At 41.3% G+C, this 25,932-nt stretch overlaps 2 long non-coding RNA genes and 1 other non-coding gene across 4 annotated transcripts in view; 1 reads left to right on the top strand and 2 right to left on the bottom strand.

Annotated features, from left to right (window-relative positions):
- LOC134735703 (uncharacterized) overlaps positions 1-25,932 on the top strand; it is a 41,319-nt gene that overhangs the window by 2,062 nt on the left and 13,325 nt on the right. The window contains exon 2 of the long non-coding RNA XR_010119083.1: positions 8,775-8,919. This is a non-coding gene — a long non-coding RNA (uncharacterized lncRNA). The remainder of the gene's footprint in view (positions 1-8,774; positions 8,920-25,932) is intronic.
- On the bottom strand, positions 8,769-8,867 carry LOC129473883 (small nucleolar RNA U13). The gene has a single exon (XR_008654409.2). It is a non-coding gene; the product is annotated as a small nucleolar RNA U13 (small nucleolar RNA).
- The window catches only part of LOC129473534 (uncharacterized), a 33,986-nt gene continuing 16,941 nt past the window's right edge, over positions 8,888-25,932 (bottom strand). For both annotated transcript variants that reach the window (XR_008654288.2, XR_010119084.1), the window contains exon 4: positions 8,888-10,189. This is a non-coding gene — a long non-coding RNA (uncharacterized lncRNA). The remainder of the gene's footprint in view (positions 10,190-25,932) is intronic.

Genomic DNA, 25,932 nt, shown 5'->3' on the forward strand with positions numbered 1-25,932 from the left:
CTCTTTTATCACCTCTGTCCCTGGTCAGGGGAGGAGTGATTTACTTAATTCGTGCCTTTAGGAAAAACTGGGTTTGCAGAGCTCCACTTTTCCCACATTCCTCTTGAATCTGAGCTGCTTATGCCTTATATCCACATAGGCCAGCAGCAAAGGGAGGTCCACCCTAGTTGCTTCAACTTAGGTCCAATCAACGGGCCTGACTGGCTCATACATTATTTTTTGTTCTCTGACGTAGCCTTATTACTAAAGGTAATATTTTCGCCTCCAAATGTCTTACTTCTTGTTTTAATTTCTCAGTTGAGCAGCAGTATTGTTTTCTCTCAGCAATCCCATACTTCTTTCAAGATAATTAAGAGAAGGAGTCATGTCTCATTAGACTGGTATTTAAAAAGAGAGAGAGCTACGGATTCAGCATTTATGTGTTATCACATAGTAGGTGCTTGTCAGATTTTGATCCAAATATTTGATCTCTAAAGCCTCACAAATTATAGCCATTTGATCACTAAATATCGTGGGAAGAATATGCTAAATGTAGGGTGGATACAAGGTAAGACAGATTCCTGCCCTCGTGGAAAATCCAGTCCTACACCAAGTATTTACCAAACACCTACACCTACTTCGTGCCACACACTGTGTTTGCTAGTAGCAGTACAAAAATAAATATGCTCCCTGATGTAAAACAGCCCGGCCTGGCTCAGTATTTTTCAAACTTGACCCATCTGTGCATAATGGAATTAATTCAGTGAGAGTCATGACTGGTACTTTAAGGACTAGAATAGAAGCTATAAATGTATATCACAAGTAGTAAGGGCAAATACTATTCATGGAACTTTTATTTCAGTTATTTATGTATGTGGGTGTGTGTATTAGTGGAGTGTGTGTGTGAACTGAGTTGCAATGCAAAATACATTCTTACTATGGGTTATAGTTTATAAAATACGAAAAATCCAGTCTAGCAAGAGGGAACCAGACGTGTATATATGTGACTTATTTTATTTATTTATTTTTTTTTTTTTTGAGACAGAGTCTCACTCTGTCATCCAGGCTGGAGTGCAGTGGCGTGATCTCGGCTCACTGCAACCTCTGCCTCCCAGGTTCAAGTGATTCTCCTGCCTCAGCCTCCCAAGTAGCTGGGACTATAGGCACGTGCCACCACATGCAGATAATTTTTGTATTTTTAGTAGAGATGGGGTTTCGCTATGTTGGCCAGGCTGGTCTCGAACTCCTGACCTCAGGTGATCCACGTGCCTCGCCCTCCCAAAGAGCTAGGATTACAGGTGTGAGCCACCAAGCCTGGCGACTATTTTAAATATTACTTTACATGTATAATATAGGATTTTTCAGATGTGATTGAGATATAGTGACTCTAAAAAATTTGTAGTAGGTAATGAATTGAACTGACATCCAAACCCATGTCAGTATAACTTAAAATAAAATTTCGTTTCCATTGTACCACAGACAGGAAAAGATCTGGGGAAAGGAAAGACTGAGGGAAAAACCATGAGCAAATTCTTGAGGTCATGAGTACATTTGTGAGAGTGATGGTTAGGATGCCTAAGATTCCATGGAAAAGATAACAGTTCCTTTCAGTTCTGAAAAATTTGGAGTTGACTCAGACTATGGTGGTTGAGTTCCTGCTCTGCAATTCAGCTCTGGGTTTGAATTCTAACTAACTTAGTTGAATGACTTCATCTTTCTAAGCCTCTTACTAATGTTTAATACAGTAATAATAAATTTATTATTACTAATAATAATACAGTTGACCCTCAAACAACATAGGTTTGAACTGCACAGTTTCACTTGTATAAAGGTTTTCTTCCACCGGTACCATTGCTAAGACAACAAAACCAACCCCTGCTCTTCCTCCTCCTCAGCCTATTCAATGTATAGACTGCAATGATGAAGACCTTTATGATGATCCACTTCCACTTAATGAACAGTAAGATGAAGACCTTTATGATGATCCACTTCCACTTAATGAACAGTAAATATATTTTCTAGTCCTTCTGATTTTCTTTTTTTTATTTATTTTTTATTTTTTTGAGACAGAGTCTTACTCTGTTGCCCAGGCTGGAGTGCAGTGGTGCGATCTCAGCTCAGCTCACTGCAACCTCCGACTCCTGGGTTCAAGTGATTCTCCTGCCTCAGCCTCCCAAGTAGCCGGGATTACAGGCATGCGCCACCACGCTCAGCTAATTTTTGTATTTTTAGTAGAGATGGGGTTTCACCATGTTGGCCAGGATGGTCTCGATCTCCTGACCTCGTGATCTATCTGCCTCAGCCTCCTAAAGTGCTGGGATTACAGGCATGAGCCACTACGCCTAGCATGATTTTCTTAATAACATTTTCTTTTCTCTAGCTTACTTTTTTGTATAAATAACATAATAGCATATAATATAAATAACATACAAAATACATGTTAACTGACTGTTTATGTTATTTGGAAGGCTTCTAGTCATTCGTAGACAACATTAGTAGTTAAGTTTTTGGGAAGTCAAAAGTTATATACACGTTTTTGACTGCATGAGGTATTTAGCATCCCTACCCCCACCCCATGTTGTTCAAGGGGCAACTGTAGTACCTTCTCCACAGGATCCTTTTGAGAATGTAATGAGATGCTACATAGAAAGAGCTTACCTATCACAATGTCACCCTGCACTTAGGGTGTCTTCAATAAATGCCATTAATCTTAATAACCTAATTTATATTTTTTTTTTGTTTTTTTGAGACAGAGTCTCTCGCTCTGTCACCCAGGCTGGAGTGCAGTGGTGTGATCTCGGCTCACTGCAACCTCTGCCTCCCAGGTTCAAGATTCTCCTGCCTCAGACTCCCAAGTAACCGGGACTACAGGTGCACGCCACCACATCCAGCTAATTTTTGTATGTTTTCGTAGAGATATGTTTTCACCATGTTAGTTAGGCTAGTCTCGAACTTCTCACCTCAAGTGACCCGCCCCCCTCAGCTTCCCAAAGTGCTGGGATTACAGGTGTGAGTCACCACACCTGGCCCTAATTTATTTTAATATAAGAGAAGGAACTAGGTAGCAGGATTGGTTGCATTCAATTCATTTTTACTTGATTTGGAAAAGAGCCTGTCAGAATTTGATCAGAAAGCCAGAACCACCACAAGGGGCATGGAATACAGGATTTATTGTGGGAGTTAAGTCTCAGGCAATTGTGGGAGCTGACAGGGCAGCCCAAGCAGGCTGTTGTTTCCATGCCTAGTGTTGAGCCTACAGTTGCTAAAACAGCAGTTGGGAAGGAAAGTTGGATGTGGACAAGGGCAAGGGCAACTGGAAACTGCAAGGGCAAACTAGGACCAACAAAGACAACTAGACCCTGCAAAGACTAACTGGAACCAACATCCTCCTCTCCCCACTTTCAACCTTGATGCCATAGATAATGTGTAGAAGAAGCCTGTGCCCTTCACTATGGAACTGAGCATGCACTCAGTCCAGGAGTTGAAGAAACTGATTGGGGAGATCTGGCAGGAGCTGGAGTGTGTTCGTTTCCTAGGGCTGCCCTAAGAAAGTACCAGAGAAACTGGGTAGCTTCGACCACAGAAAGTTAGTCTCTCACAGTTCAGAAGGCTATGACTCCAAAAGCAAGGTATTGGCTGGGCCATGCTCCCTCTGAGGACTCTAAGGGAGAGTCTTTTCCAGCTTCTGGTGACTGTGGTAATCCTTGGCCTTCCTTGGCCAAGCTGCATCACTCCAATCTCTGTCTCCACCATCACGCAGCATTCTTCCCTGCATGTCTGTGTAGCTGTGTCTTCACATGGCCTTCTTATAAGGACACTAGTCATGGGATTTAGGGCCTACCATAATCCATTAGGACCTAATCTTAATATAACTAATTACAGTTGCAAAAACCCTATTACCAAATAAGGTCACATTCTGACATTACTGGTGAATGTGAATTTTGACAGGACAACACTGCTCAATACAGTACATGGGGGAACTGTGTTTTGGGGTGTTCTCCCATACCTATGAGGTGAGCTAGCTGCAGAGCAGTGACAATATGCCTGCCCTTCACCAGTCACTAAAGCATTAAAAAAATGACAGCTGCTTCATTTCAACCTCCCAAATATCATCCAACATGTCTTTATTGGCCAACGCTGATCCAGAAACATAAAGGAAGGGAAATACTGGGAAATTCCAATTTCACCAAATTGTTATAGTACAGGGTCGCTACACAGTGAGAGTCACTGATGACCCTCAAGTCAAAACAAGTTGACGGGAATGTTGTTTTAAAAATATTGATCTGGCAGCAAAAGTGGAGGAGAGATCAGGGGTAAGAAAAGATTGCAGATTCATTAAGAGATTGCTGGCATAGTCTAAGATAGTAGTCTCTAAATGTTTTTGATTATGCCTTTGGTAATTGTAGATTAAATAAATTGGACCAATTCTCTAGCTGAATCCAACTAAAAAGTCAGAATTGAAACAAAAATCTTTTTACAGACATCAGCTGGGCGCGGTAGCTCACTCCTGTAATCCCAGCACTTTGGGAGGCTGAGGCAGGTGGATCACCTGAGGCCAGGAGTTTGAGACCAGCCTAGCCAACATGGAGAAACCCTGTCTCTACTAAAAATACAAAAAATTAGCCAGGCGTGGTGGCAGGTGCCTGTAATCCCAGCTACTCAGGAGGCCGAGGCAGGAGAATTGCTTGAACCCAGGAGGCAGAGGTTGCAGTGAGCCGAGATTGGGCCTTGCACTCCAGCCTGGGCAACAAGAGTGAAACTCCATCTCAAAAAAAAAAAAAAAAAAAAAAAGTCAAAGAGCTAATGAGACAATGAGAAATGAGTGGGCCAAGATTGGGGAGAAGATAGAAATAGCAAATCTAAAACAAGAACCAGGCATTTGGAGTCTCTTTTACCCAGGGAGGGCATTCAAAGGTCCTAAGATGAGGCTGAGCATTGCTTTCCACAACTCTGGGTGACAAGGGCAAAGCTGGAGTTGTGGGACTGGGGCTCTGGAGAATCCCAAGCACAGAAGGCTCAGACCCCAAAGGGCCTCACCACAGGAATAAAGGGGTGGCTGAAAATACACCTGAAGCCTGGTTGGCTTTGACTGATCAGGCTGACCCAGAAAAGTTCAATTTCTGAAATTGGATTAGGGGAATCCTGGATTAGTATAGCCTTAAGGCCTGGCAGAAACAAAGAAATAAGCTCATCATCCTAGGCCTCAAATGATTTCTACAAACACCTTTTCAAACACAATTTCCAGCACATACTCAAGTATTTTTTTCTTGTCTGCCATTCTTAAGTTATAACAAAATAATTTTGAGCACACACCTTTAATACATATTTGTTGACAAATTATCACACTTCTTACTTTATATTATGGAATGTACAGAAAAAGAAATGCTAGAGGATGAGATGAAGATAAATAAAATATGTAAGTTTTTTAAATTTTATTTTTGTCTTGCAAGAAGTAGTTTTATTTGAGTTAAAATTATTTACAAAAGCCCAGAGACATACTTCATGAAATTCGTACAATCTATTTTTTCCGGCTGTTAGGTTTTGCTCCAGAGATCACACCTGTGAAATACTGTGTAAAATAAAAGTAGGACTGGATTCAGAAAAGTACTCTACTTTTCTAATTTCCAACAGGTAGTATTTTTAGAAATATTTACAATAGAAAAAAAAAAGGTTACTTTAAAACTTTAGTTAATTTGCAAGTCACCTCAAGAACCTTAAAAAGTAGAATTCTCTGAATGTTAAAAACACACAAATGCTCTGCATTTGGTGAAGGTGATATCTCCCCCACCTAAAACTTTATTTTTAATAGTAGAGAAAATTTTTAATATCACTGTGTTAGTTTGCTAGAACCACAAAGTACAAAGAACCACAAACTGAGTAGCTTTAAACAACAGGAGTTTATTCTGTCACTGTTGTGGGGGCTAGAAGTCCAAAATCAAGCTGCTAGGAGGGCCATGGACCCTCTGAAGGCTCTAGGAGAGGATTCTTCCTTGCCTCTACCAGCGTTGGATAGCCCCAGGTGTTCCCTCGCTAGTGGCAACATAAATGTAGTCTTGGACTCCTCCTTACCTGGTCCTCTCTATGTGTATCTGCCCTCTCCTCTTGTTATAGGGACACCAGTCATACAAGGGCCTACCGGCCAGGCACAGTAGCTCACGCCTATAATCCCAGCACTTTGGGAGGCTGAGGCAGAAGGATCACCTGAGGTCAGGAGTTCAAGACCAGCCTGGCCAATGGGTGAAACCCCTGTCTCTACTAAAAATACAAAAATTAGCTGGGCGTGGTGGTGGCTGCTTGTAATTCCAGCTACTTGGAAGGCTGAGGCAAGAGAATTGCTTGAACCGGGGAGGCAGAGGGTGCAGTGAGCAGAGATCGCGCCATTGCACTCCACCCTGGGAAACAGGAGCGAAACACTGTCTCAAATAGAAAAAAAAAACCCTTATGACCTCATCTTAATTTAACTAATTATATCTGCAATGACCCTATTTCCAAATAGGAACTGAGGATAAGGATTTCAACTTAACTTTTTTGAGACATAATTCAATCCATAACAATCACCAAATGGTCTTCATTACTTCAAAAAAGCTTTTGAAAATGATTAATACTTTGAGGTGTAGCAGTTCAATGACCGATAATTCACTTTATCTTAATACTTAATTTTAATATTTGTCATAATTCTAAAAAATATCTATGACATAATAAGAAATATATATTTGGTCTCTGTCTCCAGTTCTTGACACAGAGCTCCTGAAACTCTTGTGGTTTCCTGAGCAACAGGAGTACTAGGAGCATCTTTTATTCTAATATTTGGTCCTCAACTCTGTGATATGGTTTGGATCTGTGTCCCCACCCGAATCTCATGCCAAATTGTAATCCCTAGTGTTGGGGGTGGGGCCTGGCGGGAGGTGACTGGATCATGGGGGCAGATTTCTCATGAATGGTTTAGCACCATCCTCTTAGTACTGCTCTCACAATAATAAGTCCTCTCAAGATCTGGTTGTTTAAAAGTATGTGGCATCTCCCCTCTCTCTTGCTCCTGCTCCAGGCATGTGAGATGCCTCACTACCCCTTTGTCTTCCGTCATAATTGGAAGCTTCCTGAGGCCTCCCCAGGAGCAGAAGCCACTATGCTTCCTGACAGCCTGCAGAACTGTGAGCCAACGAAACCTCGTTTCTGTATAAATTACCCAGTCTCAGGTATTTCTTTATAGCAATGTGAGAATGGGCTAACACACTCTGGTTCCTGAGACAGAGGTCCCAAATCCTCTGAAAATTCTTGGGATGTCCAAAAGACGATGGGAATGTCTTTTGTTTTAGCCAGGCAACTGGCTGAATGAAGCTCCTGAATGGAGCTGGTCACCAGAAAGACCAAACCATGATTAGAAACTTGGAATTTTCAGCTCCACCCCACATCCTCTGGGGAAGAGAGAGGGACTAGCAACTGAGTTAATAATCACTCATGCTTCCATGATGAAGCCTCCACTAAATCCCTAAACTATCAGGTTCAGAAAGCTTCTGGGTTGGTGAGTACAACCATGTGCTGGGAGGTTGGCACATCTCAACTCCATGGGGACAGAAGCTCCTGTGCTTGGGATCTCGCTCTATGTACCTCTTCATCTGGCTGTTCATTTGTATCTTCTATCATATTCTTTATAATAAACCAGTCAATGAAGGTAAAATGTTTCCCTAAGTTCTGTGAGCTGTTCTAACAACTTATGGAGCGTGAGGAGAGGATGGTGGAGAGCCCTGACGTACAGATTTACAGCTGATTGCTCAGACATACAGGAGGCCCAGATCTGGGACTGGAATCTGAAGTGGGGAGAGTCTTGTGGAATGGACCCATAACCCGTGGGGGCTGCACTAACTCTGGATAGTGTCAGAAATGAATTGCAGGGCTGGGCGCGGTGGCTCATGCCTGTACTTTGGGAGGCCAAGGCAGGAGGATCACCTGAGGTCAGGAGTTCAAGACCAGCCTGGCCAACATGGCAAAACCCCGTCTCTACTAAAAACACAAAAATTAGCTGGGCATGGTGGTGGGCGCCTGTTATCCCATCTACTTGGGAGGCTGAGGAAGGGGAATCATTTGAACCCAAGAGGCAGTTTGCAGTGAACTGAGATCGTGCCACTGCACTCCAGCCTGGTCCACAGATTGAGACTCCATCTCAAAAAAAAAAAAAAAAAAGGAAATGAATTGTAGGACACTCAGTTTGTGTATAGAGGGTTGGAGAATTGGTTCTTGTGGACACACACTCCCACATTGGGTGTCAGCAGTGTGGTGAGAAATCGTTTTTCTTTAATGCCTCAAAAAGATGAAGAATTCCAAATGAAAGCGGTGCCCCTCTGACTGACTTTTGGTTTTTCTTTTCTTTTTTTAGACAGGGTCTCGCTCTGTTGCCTGGGCTGGAGTGCAGTGGTGTGATCACGGCTCACTGTGGCCCCAAACTCCTGGGCTCAGGCGATCTTCCCACCTCAACCTCCCAAGTGGCCAGGACTACATGCCGTAGTCCTGGCTAATTTTTTTAAGTTTTAATTTTTGTGGAGACAGAGGCTCACTATGTTATCCAGGCTTCTGACTGACTTTTGAATTGTGACACACATTTTTTTCATCTCATCCACTTACTATACAAAGATTTTTCTTGAAATTCAGCTAGCGAATTTCCATCTTTACTGTTACTTAGTTGTTCTTGAACACTAAATGGAATATATTACATTTTTATTGTTTGTATAAATAAATTAGAAATCCACAGAAACTCTGCTTAGCAAATTTTTATTTTTTATTTTTATTATTCACATCAGGCAAGTAATGTGCAGATGACAAGGCTCAAGGGAGGCACATCTCACATGTGGACGTGAAAACTCAATCATCAAGCTTATGAACCACAAAAGGATCTAGAAAAGTTTTAAACATATGAAACAATTCTGTGTCCATGCTTCTGTGCAGGTAGGTGACACTGTTGTATAACTTTCTGACTTAAAATCATCTAACAGTGGAAATGCTTTCCAACACTCTTTTTCAAAACACCCTCTCAACTTCATGAACATAATGAAGGGAACAAAACACACTGGGGCCTATTTGAGGGTGGAGGGTGGGAGGAGAGAGAGGAGGAGAAAAAGCAACTATTGGGTACCAGGCTTAGTACCTGGGTGATGAAATTATCTGTACAACAAACCCCTGTGACATGAGTTTACCTATATAACAAACCACATATGTACCCCCAAACCTAAAACAAAAGTTAAAAAACAAAAACAAAAAACCAAAATCCAAAATACTCTCTCCATAGGGTGCAATATTTCTAAAGCAACTATTTTCTCATTTGTTATTATGATATTCTTTTTATCTTGAGGAAACATATGAAATGAGGTTATTTTTCCAAAAACATCTGTTACATGGTATGCTATAGAGACTCACTCTATTTTGTTGCAGAAAGCGTCAGTGTCTTAGTTTGGTTCCAGCTGCTTTAACAAAATGCTATAGACTGGGTAGCTTATAATTAACAGAAATTGATTTCTCAGAGTTCTGGAGGCTGGGAAATTCAAGATCAAGTTGCCAGAAGAGTGAGTGTCTGGTGGTAAGCGCCCACTTCCTAGTTCATAGATGGCACCTTCTCACTATGTCCTCACATGGTGGAAGGGCAAGGCAGCTCTCTGGACACTAATCCCATTGATGAGGGTTACACCCTCATGACCTATGGTCCCTCCCCCAAAGGCCCCACTTCCTAATGCCATCACATTGGGAAATTAAGTTTCAACATATGAATTTTGGAGAACATTGACATTTAGAACATAGCTGTCAGCCAATTCTGTATCCTCATCTTCTGGGATGTACGCTGCGATCTATCACCCAGTGCATTCCCCCTGTGATGTTGGTCTTCTCGCTCCAGGTGTAGGGAGTGCTGGCAGGCATTTCAGGGACTGTCTTGGCCACACCCCTTCCTGGGGTGGACATCCAGTGACTATCCCATGCAGAAATATAAAGAACTGGCCATCTCAGACCAACTCAGGACAACTCTGAAGGGCCATTCTAGCTCCAGAGCTCCTGTGGGTTCAGCCAAGAGTCCTGGCCTGAAATGCATCTCGACTTCTGTCTCTCTGTTCGATTTCTTCTTCCCCCTTCCTTCTATGGGTGTTGAAATCAACGATGAGCCCTAATAAGCATCCTGCAGAATGTGTCTCAGAATTTTCTTCCCAGGAATCTAACAGGACACTTTCGTCTAAAAGAAATAAAAAATATGTGTAACTTATCTTTAAATACTTTGCCAAGAAAAAAGCTGGAAAACCCCTGGTGGTAAGAAATGGTTTGCCTGGCCATTTTAGTGATGGCCTGTTATTTTAAAATCTTGCTTTTACAAAATTAGGCCCATTGAAAACAACTCGTAGCAAGGAAACAGCAAAACAGAATGACACACTGACAGTGGAACTCCTACTATGCCCTCAGGTTACTTCCTATTATTCCATTTGACACGTGAACATGGAACATAAGAGACAAATTGAGGACCCAGTGTCTATCTTTATAGCAGATATTAAGAAAGCTTAATTTCTTACCTTTTAACATAAATACATATGCTTTCTCGTATTTTCTTTCTATGTCCTCAATATACAGAATTATATTGCAAAGTCTACTCATCTAGGCAAAAAGCTACAAGAAGTGAATGTAAGGAAGGCAGATGGGCACAACCCAGTGGGGCCAGGACTTATGAGCTGTCTGTGCTGCTGAGGACATGGGAAGAGCCAATGATAACTTCTAGATTGCTAGCTCGAGTGACTGAATGAAAGTCACTGCCCTGAAATCTTTGACTTGGAGAGAGGAGCAAGGTGGCATTTGCCATGCAGGATTTGGAGCGTGATGGTGGAACATCTGGATACAGGAGTTCAGTGGGAAGGTTCCAGTGTATGTATGCACGAGGGGAAATCAGGAGAGCTACCAGGACTCAAGTGGCCATCTGCAAGTTAAAGCAAGGAAGTGATGAGAGAATAAAGAGAGAAGATGACAAGCCCAAAGTAATGTTTTTAACAGATTAGGCCTAGCAGTAGTATTGAGGATATGCTGGAAAGGCCTCAGGTCTCAAGGCAGCCTGTAGGAGGCTGTAGAGATGCAAATGTGGGCTAATGAAGTCCTGGGCAAGGGCACAGGGAGGGTGGAAGGGTGGGAAGGAGAGGATGTGTTTGGGCAAGCTTTATGACTAACAGGAGTAGGGAGCCAGGGAGAGGAGGGAGTTCATGTTTTCCTTTTAGATCTTATTTGGAAAAATACCTTTATTTTAAATACTCTGTGCCTTACTCCCATTCTGACGTAATGAAAATCCACATACATATGAAGCATTTATGGTTCAAGTTTTAGAAGTGGTTAAGCTGCAGTTAGGCACTGAACACACACCAGTTTCCTATGGCAATTTAGACGACTAACTATAGTAATAGATTTTTACCTACACAGACAGCAATGACATGTCATAAGCAAGAAGGCAAGTATGACTGATTCTCACTTCCTTCTGTGGTGTAATCATTCCTATGACAAGTAGAATATTTGGTTCTAGACCATGTTTATAAAAGTTTATATTGTAGCTGTTTAGGTTCACTTGTTAGCTTTTTGGGGGAAAGTTAACCAATTTAGAACTTTGAAAGGGTATCTATACTATTATTTGCACAATTTAATAGGTAGAACATTTGAAAAAATGGATACCGTATTTTCTTCCTTTAGCAGCGGAATCTATCTTTTTCTAAAATTCTACAAGCACTTTCCACTGACCTCCCCCCACCCCAAAAATGAGTAACAACAAGAAAGGAAGGCCACCATGCAAAAAAAATACAAATTTCTCAAACGCGTCATCTTTTCTTTGGTGTTACACAGGATGGAGCCTGCAACCTTCCATTTAAACAACAAGAGCCCTGATTGTTACATTCCCACAGAAATGTGACATTTTACTGGATCTTCATTTTCTAGTACAAAATGTAAATTTCTGGTGGAATGTTTTTTCCTTCAGTGTAGTTTTAGAATGTTAATCAGTTGGATAACTAAGTTATTGCAGGCCTGCTTGAATCAGGACTGAGGGGAAATTGCATTTCGGATTAACAAAAACACTTTTATTGGACTTAATATTTATTATAGCTCAATATCAAGACACTGGTTTAGAAGTACTTATTAATATAATGCTACTCTTCTACTTTGTCATGAAATTGGAGTTAGGCTCAAACTTTACATTGTAATTTAAGTCTAGCTAACAGTAGCTAATAACACTCCTGTTGTACTTGTCTACGATGTTAACTCATTCAATCTTCACCTCAATTCTATTAGGTAGGAACTATAAGCTGACCATCCCTAATTCAAAATTCCAAAAGTTTTGAGCACTGATATAACACCACAAGCAGAAAATTTCACACTTGACCTTGTGTACATACTTCAATGTATGAAATTATTTTAAATGTATAAAATTACCTTCAAGCTATGTGTATGAGGTATACATGAAACATAATTTTATGTTTAGGCCTGGGTCCCATCCCCAAGATGTCTCATTATGTATATGCAAATATTCCAAAATCAAAAAAAAAATCTGAAATTCTAAATACTTCTGCTCCCAAGCATTTTGGAAAAGGGATACTCAATTAGTATTATTATTCCCATTTTATAGATGAGGAAGGTGAGGCATGTAAGGTTAAGTAGACCAAAATTATACAGCTAATATGTGGGATGGCCAGGATGCCGACCAGACAGCCTGCCATCAGTCCATGCTCTAAACCATGCTACTCTACTGCCTGCTTAAGTGACAGTTAAGTAGTTTTGAGGGAAAAAATACTCCAGCTTGCCTTTATAAAATTCCAGAAATCAAACATGTAGTTATATTGTAGATTAGGGGGAAAATAAGTGGTATCTATAATAAAAAGTGCTCCTGGAAGACACAGCAAGTGGATCTGTTCTGCTATCCAGCCTACCCTGGAATCCCACTTTCCAATATTCCATTTCACACAATAAAAATGCCTGTAATCCTAGCACTTCGAGAGGCCGAGGTGGGCGGTTTCCCTGAGCTCAGGAATTTGAGGACAGCCTGGGCAACACGGTGAAACCCTGTCTCTACTAAAATACAAAAAATTAGCCTGGTGTGGCATAATGTGCCTGTAGTCCCAGCTACTTGGGAGGCTGAGGCAGGAGAATTGCTTGAACCCAGGAGGCAGAGGTTGCAGTGAGCTGAGATCGTGCCACTGCACTCCAGCCTGGGCAACAGAACAAGACTCCATCTCCGAAAAAAAAAAAAAAAAAGACGAATGCTTTAGGAACCTAAATGCAATACATTCTTATGACATTTTGCCAATGAATAGTGATTTTTTTTTAAAAAAAGATGAAAGCTGAAAAGGTCATCCAGTTCCAGTTTTGCAAACTGCAGGCCACCATGCACTTGTGAAAAGCATTTTAAAAAATAGATTGCAGGCTAGGTGCGGTGGCTGACACCTGTAATCCCAGCACTTTGGGAGGCCGAGGAGGGTGAATCACCTGAGATCAGGAGTTTGAGACCAGCCTGACCAACATGGAGAAACCCTGTCTCTACTAAAAATACAAAGTAAGCCAGGCATGGTGGCACATGCCTGTAATCCCAGCTACTCAGAAGGCTGAGGCAGGAGAATTGCGTGAACCCGGGAGGCGGAGGTTGTAGCGAGCCGAGATCGCACCACTGCACTCCAGCCTTGGCAATAAGAGCGAAACTCCGTTAAAAAAAAAAAAAAAAAAAAGGATTGCTATAGAATGAATGTTATCAGAGTACATATTGATATTGTTTTATTTGTGAAACTTTTATTTATGTGCAAGATCATAACCTAAAATATGTTTCTCACTGTGGGTCACTTTGATATTGTTTTTGACATCTACTGATCTAGCCCACATTCACCTTCCAATGAGAGAGACGACGATGAATCTTCACTCAACAATGGCTTGTCCACTGGATTTTAAGCGCATCCGTAAAAATGCAATCCTCACACTTATCACTTACTTTGAAAGTTTTTATCGCTGTAGAGACAATTCTGGGTTATATTTAATAATGTTACTTACCTTTTTAATTTATTGCCTTGAAATGTCCTATTTTATTATCACCTGAAACTATATGGTTTAAACTATAATTGATTTATGGGTGAATACTTCCAAAAGGTAGAAAGTTTTTCAAGCAAAACAACTGCAACAGAATTAAAAAGGATTACCAGAAATCATCCAATCCCTTGCTATTCAAAGTGTGGGCCACAGACTAGCAGAATCAGCACCACCTGAAGCAGAAACTCAGGTTGCACTCCATGCCTACTCAGTCAGAATCTGTGTTTTCACAAGGTCCCAGCTCATTCTTATGCACTGACCTCAGCTTTGTCCTCCTTACAAGTCAGGACTTTTGGTATTAGCAGGGGGAATAATGTTCATCAACTTAGATTTAATAGAACTTCCCCCAAACTAGAAAATGGCAAAAGAGAATAGTAAGCACACATTATATCTTGTCTTACATTTTGAGAGATATTCATATGTGTGTATCTATCTCTCTATATGTAGATATACACATATGTATACACACACACACACCAACTAGTTTATCTGTTCATGCCTATTTCATATCTGTTTTTCCAGTCCTTAGTGTAAATGTGTGAGAAAAACAGAAGTTGTCTGAAGCAAGCCTTCAGCTTTAGATCAACATGTGTATTAGTTCATTTTCTTTTTTTTTTTTTTTTTTTGTGAGTCTCGTTCTGTCTCCCAGGCTGGAGTGCAGTGACGTGATCTCAGCTCACTGCAAACTCCGCCTCCCTCAGCCTCCCAAGTAGCTGGGACTACAGGCACCCACCACCACGCCCAGCTAATTTTGTTTTTGTATTTTTAGTAGAGACGGTGTTTCACCGTGTTAGCCAGGATGGTCTCAGCTAGTCTCGGTCTCCTGACCTCGTGATCCACCCCCCTCCAAAGTGCTGGGATTACAGGCGTGAGCCACCTCGCCCAGCCTATTAGTTTGTTTTCATGCAGCTGATAAAGCCTCGGCCTCCCAAAGTGCTGGGATTACAGGCGTGAGCCACCTCGCCCAGCCTATTAGTTTGTTTTCATGCAGCTGATAAAGACATACCTGAGACTGGGCAATTTACAAAAGAAAGAGGTTTAATGGACTCACAGTTCCACATGGCTGAGGAGGCCTCACAATCATGGTGGAAGGTGAAAGGTGCATCTCACATGGTGGCAGACAAGGAAGAGGGCTTGTGCAGGAAAACTCCCCTTTATAACCATCAGATCTTGGCCAGGCATGGTGGCTCATGCCTGTAATCCCAGCACTTTGGGAGGCTAAGGCGGGAGGATCATCTGAGGTCAGGAGTTCGAGACCAGCCTGGTTAACATGGTGAAACCCTATTTCTACTAAAAATACAAAAAATTAGCCAGGCACGGTGGCATGTGCCTGTAATCACAGCTACTCAGGAGGCTGAGGCAGGAGAATTGCTTGAACCCGGGAGGTGGAGGTTGCAGTGAGCGGAGATTGTGCCACTGCACGTCAGTTGGGGAACAACAGCCAAGCTCCATCTCAAAAAAAAGAAAAAAAAACCATCAGATCTTGTGAGCCTTATTCACTATCATGAGAATAGTACGGGAAAGACCCACCCCCATGATTCAATTACCTCCCACCAGGTCCTTCCCACAACACGTGGAAATTGCGGGAGCTACAATTCAAGATGAGATTTGGGTGGGAACACAGCCAAACCATGTCAGCATGGTTATTTATATGGTCATCCTCTGGTCACCTCACTTACTACTCACACTTTTCACCTATTTGCCTACCCACTCCAACTCACCTCCCTATTCCTTCCCACCTCCCTTCCCTTTCTCTGTCTACTTTCTAGTGTGTTCTCTCTCAGCCCAAGCAAAGCATTAACTTCTTGCCCATTCTGCTCTTAGAAGTGTGCCTCTACATGTATTTGCGTGTACGAATGTATCCTTATTAAATTGGATCTATGAGAGATGTAATGAAATTTATAGTATAATGAAATGTAACGATGAATTTCACTTCAAAGTGCACTACTGAGTTCAAAGCAATGATCTAGGAAATACCGGGGTTCGGGGGAGGCCAGAGGGAGGAAAGAAGATATCCCATTTATATTTTTTACAATCTCATGGTGCAGAGAAGTATGAGATGTCTTATGTAGAAATGCAGATGCTATGTTATGGAAGTGTAGAGGAAGTAGAAGCAGAATTCATGTTGAATGGGGACGAAAAAAGAGAAAGCTTCCCAAAGGATGTGGTCTTGCATTGGTATTTTAAGAATAAATGGCATTTCCAGCTGCGTACAGTGCCTCACACCTGTAATCCCAGCACTTTGGGAGGCCAAGGCTGGCAGATCACCTGATGTCAGGAGTTCGAGACCAGCCTAGCCAACATGTTGAAACCCCGTCTCACGGCCGGGCGCGGTGGCTCACGCTTGTAATCTCAGCACTTTGGGAGGCCGAGGCGGGCGGATCACAAGGTCAGGAGATCGAGACTACAGTGAAACCCCGTCTCTACTAAAAATACAAAAAATAAGCCGGGCGTGGTGGCGGGCGCCTGTAGTCCCAGCTACTCGGAGGCTGAGGCAGGAGAATGGCATGAACCCGGGAGGCGGAGCTTGCAGTGAGCCGAGATTGCGCCACTGCACTCCAGCCTGGGCGAGAGAGCGAGACTCCGTCTCAAAAAAAAAAAAAAAAAAAAAAAAAAAAAGAAACCCCGTCTCTAATAAAAATACAAAAATCAGCCAGGCATGGTGGCAGGTGCCTGTAATCCCAGCTACTCGGGAGGCTGAGGCAGGATAATCACTTGAGCCTGGGAGGTGGAGGTTGCAGTGAACTGAGACCGTGCCACTGCACTCCAGTCTGGGCAACGGAGTGAGACTCTGTATCAAAATAAATAAATAAATAAATAAATGGCATTTCCATAGATGGAGAAAGGAGAAGTGAGAAAAAGAAAAGGCATTTCAAGTGAGCATGATACACGTTCTCAGGAAACAATCAGTATCACAGAGCATGTGGGGACGAAATTGAAAAAACAGAGCCCACTTAGAGAAACTTACATGTCATGCTTGGGCACTAGGTTCAATTGCAGAGTAAAGGGAATCCAGTCTTATTATATCCAACCAGTTATTTCTTCTCCCAAACACAGCAAGAGCAATTTTGTTTTGAAATGCAGAGCTGAGAGTGTACTGCCTATCCCATCTACCCTGCCTTCCATCGGCCTCTTTTTACCAGCTCCCACTATTCTAAAGTAAAACAGCAACACTCCCCCTGGTCTCCTTACTATGGAATCTTGCTTGTCTTTCACTCATCCTTTCTGGATGCAGAGTGGTGCACCTGCTGCTTTCTGTGTGTGCAATGCTCCTCCTCCACCAGCCCACCCCTCTCTTCAACAGGTTAGCACTGTCCACTGAGTTCAGGTCATCTCAGCCCAAATATTGCTTTCTAACTTAGCTGGCTAAATTAGGTTAACATATTCATATAATTAAGATATTCACATAGAGTACCCTTTCAAAACACATATCACAGTTCATAATTTTTTTATTTTTATTTTTTATTTTTTTATTTTTTATTTTTATTTTTATTTTATTTTCTGTTGCCCAAGCTGGAGTGCAGTGGCGTAATCTCGGCTCACTGCAACCTCCGCCTCCCAGGTTCAAGCAATTCTTGTCCCTCAGCCTCCAGAGTAGCTGGAATTACAGGCACATGCCATCACACTCAGCTAATTTTTGTATTTTTAGAAGAGATGGGTTTCACCATGTTGGTCAGGTTGGTCTCAAACTCCTGACCTCAAGTGATCCACACCTGCCTCCCAGCCTCCCAAAGTGCTGGGATTATAGGGTGTGAGCCACTGTGCCCAGCCTACAGTTCATAATTAAATATTACTAACCTCTTCATTTGGTGAAAGTCTGTTCTCCAATAAGACCATAAACTCCCTAAAGACAGAGATATTTTATGGTTTGGATTTCTCCTCCAAAAGTCACATTGAAATTTAATTGCCACTGTAACAGTATTAAGATATGGGACCTTTAAGAGGTGATAGAGGCTCTGCCCTCATAAATAGATTAATGCCATTCCCTTGGGAGTGGGTTAGGAGTGAGTTCCAGATAAAATGATTCGACCCCCTTTCCTCTGCTCTCTCATGGTCTCTTACCCTTCCAGCTTCCACTGTGGGGTGACACAGCAAGAAAGCCCTTATCAGATGATCAGCCCCTTGACCTTAAACTCCCTAGCCTCCAGAGCCATAAAAAATAAATTTCTTTTCCTTATCAGTGACCCAAACTGTGGTATTCTGCTATAGGAGCATAAAACAGACTAAGATAGGAGATAATGTGTTTAGCTTAAAATGGGATTCCCACCACTTAACACTTTGTCTGTCACGTGGTTTGCCGAATGAATGAGTAGGAATGACATAATTTGGACTGAGATTTGGCAGATGAATCAGAAGAGACTGGAGGCTGTAAGTGTGCTTGCTCACAAGAATATGTGGTGGGGAGGCTGTGCTGAAGAAAGGCATAGCATTACAGATTTCTTCTTTCTTTCTTTCTTTTTTTTTTTTTTTTTAGAGACGGAGTCTCGCTCTGTCGCCCTCAGGATGGAGTGCAGTGGCGAGATCTTGGCTCACTGCAAGCTCCGCTTCCCAAGTTCACGCCATTCTCCTGCTTCAGCCTCCCGAGTAGCTGGGATTATAGGTGCCTGCCACCATGCCCAGCTAATTTTTGTATTTTTAGTAGAGAAAGGGTTTCACTGTGTTAGCCAGGATGGTCTTGATCTCCTGACCTCGTGATCCACCTGCCTTGGCCTCCCAAAGTGCTGGGATTACAGGCGTGAGCCACCGCGCCTGGCCTACAGATTTCTCATTTTCATTAAGCCCATTTCTACTTTTTCCGTGTGTAAATTATACACACATTAATGACTATATGTGCATGTATATGTCTTTCTAGGGGATCTGCAGGAGACAAATACCACTGGTGCATGGATAGTTTGTCAGAAGGCCATTTGCTTAAAGGACAGGCTTCTTTTAGTACAGATTTTAAATAACATTCTCCACATCCTATATTTAAGACACAAGTCAGAATGATCACATTGGCATAAATCACCTGCATTTATCAGAAGTGTATACAGTTTCTCCAGCAGAGGGTGCTAAAATATAAATTTGACACAGTGAAGCTTATCACAAATTTATTCAATAAATTTGTCAGCTCAGTCTTTATTGTCAGGTTCTTGCAGCAGATCTAACCGAAAAGGGCCAGTCTTGCAGATCATGAGCATGGGAGGCCTGAGAACCAAAGTTACAAATGTGAAATTTTTAGTATTAAATCTTAAATACAAGGGCAGTTTCCTCCAAGTTAGCTTGCTATAATAACTTTGTAAAACTTTTAGTTAATGTTTTTTGGGGAAAAAACTTGTTACAACGGGCTATATTATGTGTTATATACATAATATTTATATATTATGATATATAATGCAAGTCATCAAAGGACTGGAAAATAAGCCTTTTTTGAAAGATGGGCAAAATTATCATTAGTCCCTCTAATTTGTAGAGGGTGAGTGTTTTATCACACTCATCGAGACAAAATCCTCTCAAGTTATAGAGGCTCATTTTAAACTTTAGAAGCCTTTTTAAAAACCCTATATTTCAGTCAAATGAGGCTAGGTAATGCTGCAGTAACATTCCACCTCAAAGTTTCAGTCACTTAAAACATCCAGGGTTGATCTCCACCTCGTGCTGCATATCTATCACAGAGTTGGCTGGGGGATCTACCAGGTGAATCAGACTGAAGGAGCAGCCGTCACCCAGAAAGTCACCAGTTACTATGGCAAAGGGACAGCAAAGCACAGGCAATCATGTGTTGACTCCCAAAGTTTGTCTGGAGGTGGCATCCACTTCCTTCACTCACACTGTCTTAACTATACAGCAAATCACATGCCCACATCTAAGTTCTAGAGTTCAGGAAATATACTACTATTGTGAATCTTGGAGGAAAACCAGAACTATTTAATGGACAGCACTAAGAACTATTACATGCTATAAATGTGATAAGAAGAAAATAAAACATAAAAGTGTAAAAATTAAAAAAATATTTCATTGGAAATAATATAGCAACATTGTTTTATACGTTATCCTTATATCTTCGAAGTCAGCGCCTGTGGGCTTATTATTAACTCAACTTTCATCCTTAGTGACAAGAGTTGCTAGCATGGATAATGAAAATACTTTGCTTTTGAATTCATTACTATATACTGTTTGGAGGGGAGGAGTGGGTAGTCGATTTACTCCTCTACTTAGGTTTGTCTTTGATTAATGTTAAACCTACTTGACTTTCCTGAGAACATAACTGCAAGATGTGCGAGGAGGCAGGTAGGAGACACTAGGCTTGGGAAAAGGTCAGGCAGCCTGAGCTTCTGCTGCTGACAGGTGACAAAACGGAAATGACAACTTTGCTGCTTAGCACACCCTTTTTGCTTAGCCTCATAAAGCCACAGAAGCAGGTTTCTCTAATAAAGATGTAAAATGAAGTAAGTAGTCCCTCCAAGTACTAGAAAGGAGAGCTTTGTTTCTTAGCACACCCAAAAGGAATCTCAGATGGATCTGCCACTAAGCACAGAGTTTGGTCACCTCGTGCAGTGATAGCTGATCACTGCTCACTAAGAACAATGCAGGGTTGCAGTCAGGTTGTAATCAGAGAGGCACAAAACAGGTTATCTTGGGAACTGAGGCTTTCCTGCCAAGGTAGACCTGGCAAGTTGCCTGACCTAAACAGATAATGGCAGCTAATACAGGTGGACAACATGACCTTAACATCGCACCCCAACCTGGATCCTGCCTGGAAAGGCAGTGAAGGCAGAGTCAGAGTTTAGTTCCTATCTGCCTATGTCGCAAGTTGCTGAGTTGGGGAGAAAGCTTCAATGAATGCTTTGTGCATTTCCACGTAGTCAACTGGGAGAAAGAGAAGCCCCAAAGGAACTTTAGAATGTGGTATCACATTTTAACACTCATCATCTTCAATCCTCAACCACCTACACTTTGCTAATATCCTTCTCATCATTGAAGGGCCTTGCAGCTCCCACATTCTCCAATGCCTTCCCTAAACCCCCAATTTAGAATGACCTTTCTACCTCCATCACTTTCTGTATACAGCTCTACTATAGACTCCCGACAGCCCACTTTTTATTCAATCTGCTTTTGTATCTGTCTGTCTCCCACCACCAACCTTTGGCCTGTGAGCATCTGGAAGGCAGAGATCAAATATCATTTATCTATGGATTTTGCTCAGCTCCTACCCAGTTCCATGTACACAGAGAGTTTGTTGATTTAGATTAACTACATGGCCACTTTATGACAGCATTCAATTTTTTTTTTGTTAACCTAGGAAAAATTTCAAACACCCATGAATGTACTGAGAATAACATAGCACTCACTCAGCATGGCATTAACTTCTAATACGTTTACTCAGGCAGCGGAGTCTAGAGGTTGAGAACATGAACTCTGGAGTCAGAATGACGTGGTTCAGCTCTGTTTCTTATTACTTCACCTCTGGAAGTCTCAAATGGGAGAGTTTTTCTATCTATAAAATGGGGCTGAGGGTTGTTACGCAGATTAACTGAGATAATATATGCAAAGCACTATGAGTGCCTGGTTCATAAAAAGGCCTCAAAAGGTAACTACTATTAGTATCACATGTATTACCATAAACTCTTGAGACTGAGCTTATGTTCCATACAAAAAGGGACTGTATATCCAAGCACAGTAATCACAAAAGTTGAAAATTATACGGATTAAAAACTATCTGATGAGAAAAAAAGAAGCTAAAGATCAAAAGAAAATTAAGAGACATATCAATCAATTACAATTATAGGCCCTTATATAGATCCTGTTTCAAACTAAGTAAACACTGACTTTATTTGATGTTATTGGGAATTACTGTTAACTTTTAGGGCCAGGCACGGTGGCTCACGCCTGTAATCCCAGCACTTTGGGATGCTGAGGCGGACAGATCACGAAGTCAAGAGATCAAGACCATCCTGAATAACACGGTGAAACCCCGTCTCTACTAAAAATACAAAAAAATAGCCGGGCATGGTGGCAGGCGCCTGTAGTCCCAGCTACTCGGGAGGCTGAGGCAGGAGAATGGCGTGAACCCGGGAGGCAGAGTTTGCAGTGAGCCAAGATCGCGCCACTGCACTCCAGCCTGGGCGACAGAGCGAGACTCCGTCTCAAAAAAAAAAAAAAAAACTTTTAAAGGTGTAATAATGGTATTGCAGTTATGGTTTTTAAAAGCAAGAGTCCTTACTTTTGAAAGATACAGCACATCCTGATATGTTTACAGATAAAAATATGGCATATGGGATTTGCTTTGGAATAATATAGGAAATACAGTATTTCCTATTTTTAAATAATACAGGAAATAACTGGGGGGTTTAGATAAATCAAAGTTAGTTGTTGAGTTGGTGTCTTAGTTCAGGCTGCTATAACAAAATACCACAAATTGAGTGGATTACAAACAACAGAAATTTACTTCTCATAGTCCTGGAGATTGGGAAGTCCAAAATCAAGCATCTTCAGATTTGGTGTCTGGTGAGAGCCCATTTCCAAGTTCACAGATGGCACCTTTTAGCTGAGTTCTCACATGGCAAAAGGAGTGAGCTTAGCTCTGTTGGGTCTCTTTATAAGGACATGAATCCCAATCATGAGGGCAGAGCCCTTATTATCAAATCACCTCCCAAAGGCTCCACCCTCCTAATACCATCACCATGGCAGTTAGAGTTTCAGCACATGAATTGTGGGGGAATACCTTCCTGAATATATTGTTGTGGGTCCGTTTGCCTATGGGAAGCAGTTCTCTGAAACGGAGAACATTTACTGGGGAGTGCTCTTGGGATCAATGTCTGTGAGGGAGTGAGGAAGCAGGACTGGCCAGTGGGGGTGTGACCCATTCTGTCCTATGGGGTGCTCCAGAAGTGGCACAGGGAGCTGGGCCTTTCTATCCTCACATGACCAGTCACCAGATAAGAGCATAACCAGGACAAAAGAGGTGGTGTAACTTCCATCAAGGCAGCAAGACTCTCCTTTGGCCTAGGACAAGTCCAGAAACACACTTAGCTATGCGAAGTCAAGACTGCAGCAACTGGCAAAATAAGTAGCTGAATAATGATGAATATTAGTAGCAAAAGACTTTACCTTTCCACCTGAAGTACAATAATTACATTTTAAATATCCTTAATGAAGATTGCCTGAAAGCAGATATTTTATTTTTGTATGTATTTCAGGAAGTCATCTTTCTTTTCATTACTCTATCTCAGTTACTAGCTTGAGGGAAAACATATCACTCTATAAAAGAAGTGCAAGTGACTGCGCCACGGATGCACAGGCTTCCTTAGGTTGATAAATAGCTTTCTCTTGAAACCTTCTTTGAGAAAAAGCTAGAGGAAGTAAATAAAAACATTGAAAATTCCTGGATAGCCACCTTAATGAACACATTATTTCAGCCAGTTTTGTTTTCTCCTAAGGCTGACTGGCAGGCTTCTGATTCCATCTCACAAGGGAGTCTCTTCTTGCCAGTCCCAGAAACAATGCCGGGGCCATCTGTGTGCATCGCCAGCTAAAGGCTTGCAGCCAAAGAGTAGTGATTTAGTTTCCACTGAGGATGAAGCAGCATTTACTCGCATTTACCACAATATACAACACAGTTTGAAATTTGAATGAAGAACGAATATTAAAAAAAGGAAAAAAAGGAAGAAGGAAAGATTTTGTTTTCACTGAATAAAAATGCTACTAGATCCTGAATATCTGAAGTCTTGGTGAGATTACCTGAACAGAAGTTGTAAGCTGTATTTCATGAAACTCTACTAGTTGAATGTACATAGGAAAATTAATATTGCTAGTCCATACCATCAGCTAGTGAAGACTTATGAATCTCTTCTTTTTTTTTTTTTTTTTTTTTTGAGACAGAATCTCACTCTGTTGCCCAGCTGGAGTATAATGGTGCGATCTCGGCTCACTGCAACGTCCGTGAGTCACAAGATCAGCCCAAGTTTAAGGGGAATGAAAGTAGATTTTACCTCTTGATGTGCTTGCAGGGAGAAAGGGAATTAATGGCATTCATCTCTAGAAATTTATTTATCTCAGGTAAAATGTTTGAAATCTCATGTAAACATGAGACAAACAAAAACTGAGAGAATTCATTACCTGAGACCTGTACTACAAAAAATAGTCAAGGAAATTCTACAGAGGAATATGCTGCTAGGCAGAGAGTTGGATCTACACAAAGAAATGCAGATCTCTAGAAATGGCTAAGCTGAAAGTAAAATCTTAAAAAAAAATTGTTTTAAGTTGTTCTAAAGATAATTGATTATCTGAAGCAAAAATAAGAGTAATGAATTATATAGTATTATGGCATATAAAAAGTAAAATGCATGCCAACAATAGCACAAAAGGTAGAACTGGAGAATTGGGAATATACTGTGGTAAATTTCTTATGCCATATGAGAAGCCATATAACACTATTTGAAGGTACTGAGATTAAAGATGAAGGCAACTTAAGTATATAGAAGACCAAATATCACGAACAAGTGTGACTTAGCTGACACTGGGTGAAACCAACATTCCGCCCAACAACAGCAGAATACACATTCTTTTCAAGCACACACAGAACATTGTTCTGTTGTTTTCTGATAATGTCTTTGTCTGATTTTGGTATTGAGATAAAGCTGGCCTCAGTAATGAGTTGGATAGTCCTCCCTCCTCTTCTATTTTCTGGAGGAGTTTATATAGAATTCACGTTATTTCTTTAAAAACTATTTAGCAGTACATATATTTGAGATCATATGAGCCAGAAGTTTCTTTCTTAGAAAAATGTAAAGTATGAATTCAATTTCTTTAATAGACATAGAACCATTCAGGTCATTTATTTCTTTTTGAATGAGCTTTGGTAATTTGTGTCTTTCAAATAGTTTGTCCATTTTATTGTCAAATTTGCTGGCATAAATTTGTTCATCCTATTCCCTTATTGTCCTTTAAGTGTCTGTAGCATCTCAAGTAATGTCCTTTCTTTCATTTTTAATACAGACACAGTATATTTTATTGCACAAAGAGATATCTGGGAAACCCCCAAATCTTTAGAAATGAAAAGACACACTTCTAAATAACACATGGGTCAAAGAGGAAATCAGAGAAAATAGAAAATGAATTGAATAAAAATGAAATAAAAACATGTCAAAATGTGTGAAATGCAGCTAAAACAAATGCTTACAGGAAAATTTAATCAATGAAATTTACCAAATCCACAAACCAAATAAGAAAAAAAGTGTATGATTATCTTACTAGACCACAGTCAAGGCATTTGACCAAATTTAACATCCATTTATAACAACAAAAAAAATTCTTGGCAAACTAGAAAAAGAAGAGAATTTCTTTCTTTTTTTTTTTCAGAGATGGAGTTTTGCTCTTTTTACCCAGGCTGGAGTGCAATGGTATGATCTCAGCTCACTGCAACCTCCGCCTCCTGGGTTCAGAACGACTCTCCTGCCTCAGCCTCCCAAGTAGCTGAGATTACAGGCACCCACCACCACGCCCAGCTAATTTTTTTGTATTTTTAGTAGAGATGAGGTTTCATCATGTTGGCCAGGCTGGTCTCAAACTCCTGACCTCAGGTGATCCACCCACCTCAGGGTCCCAAAGTGCTGGGATTACAGGCGTGAGACACCGTGCCTGGCCAAAGAAGGGAACTTCTTTGACCTGCTAAAGGACATCTACAAAACAAACACAACCCTACAACCATCATCATAATGACTGGTGAAAGGCAAAGCTTTCTGCCTAAGATGAGGAACAAGCATTCGATGTCTGCTCTCACTATTCCTATTCAACATTGTATTGGAGGCCCAAGTCAGCTGAATGAGTTAGGAAAAGGAAAAAAAAAGGCATACATATGGGAAAGGAAAAACAACCGTCTCTATTGACACATGACCTGATTGTTTC

Source organism: Symphalangus syndactylus, chromosome 23, assembly GCF_028878055.3.
Source record: "Symphalangus syndactylus isolate Jambi chromosome 23, NHGRI_mSymSyn1-v2.1_pri, whole genome shotgun sequence".
NCBI classification, from domain to species: Eukaryota; Metazoa; Chordata; class Mammalia; order Primates; family Hylobatidae; genus Symphalangus; species Symphalangus syndactylus.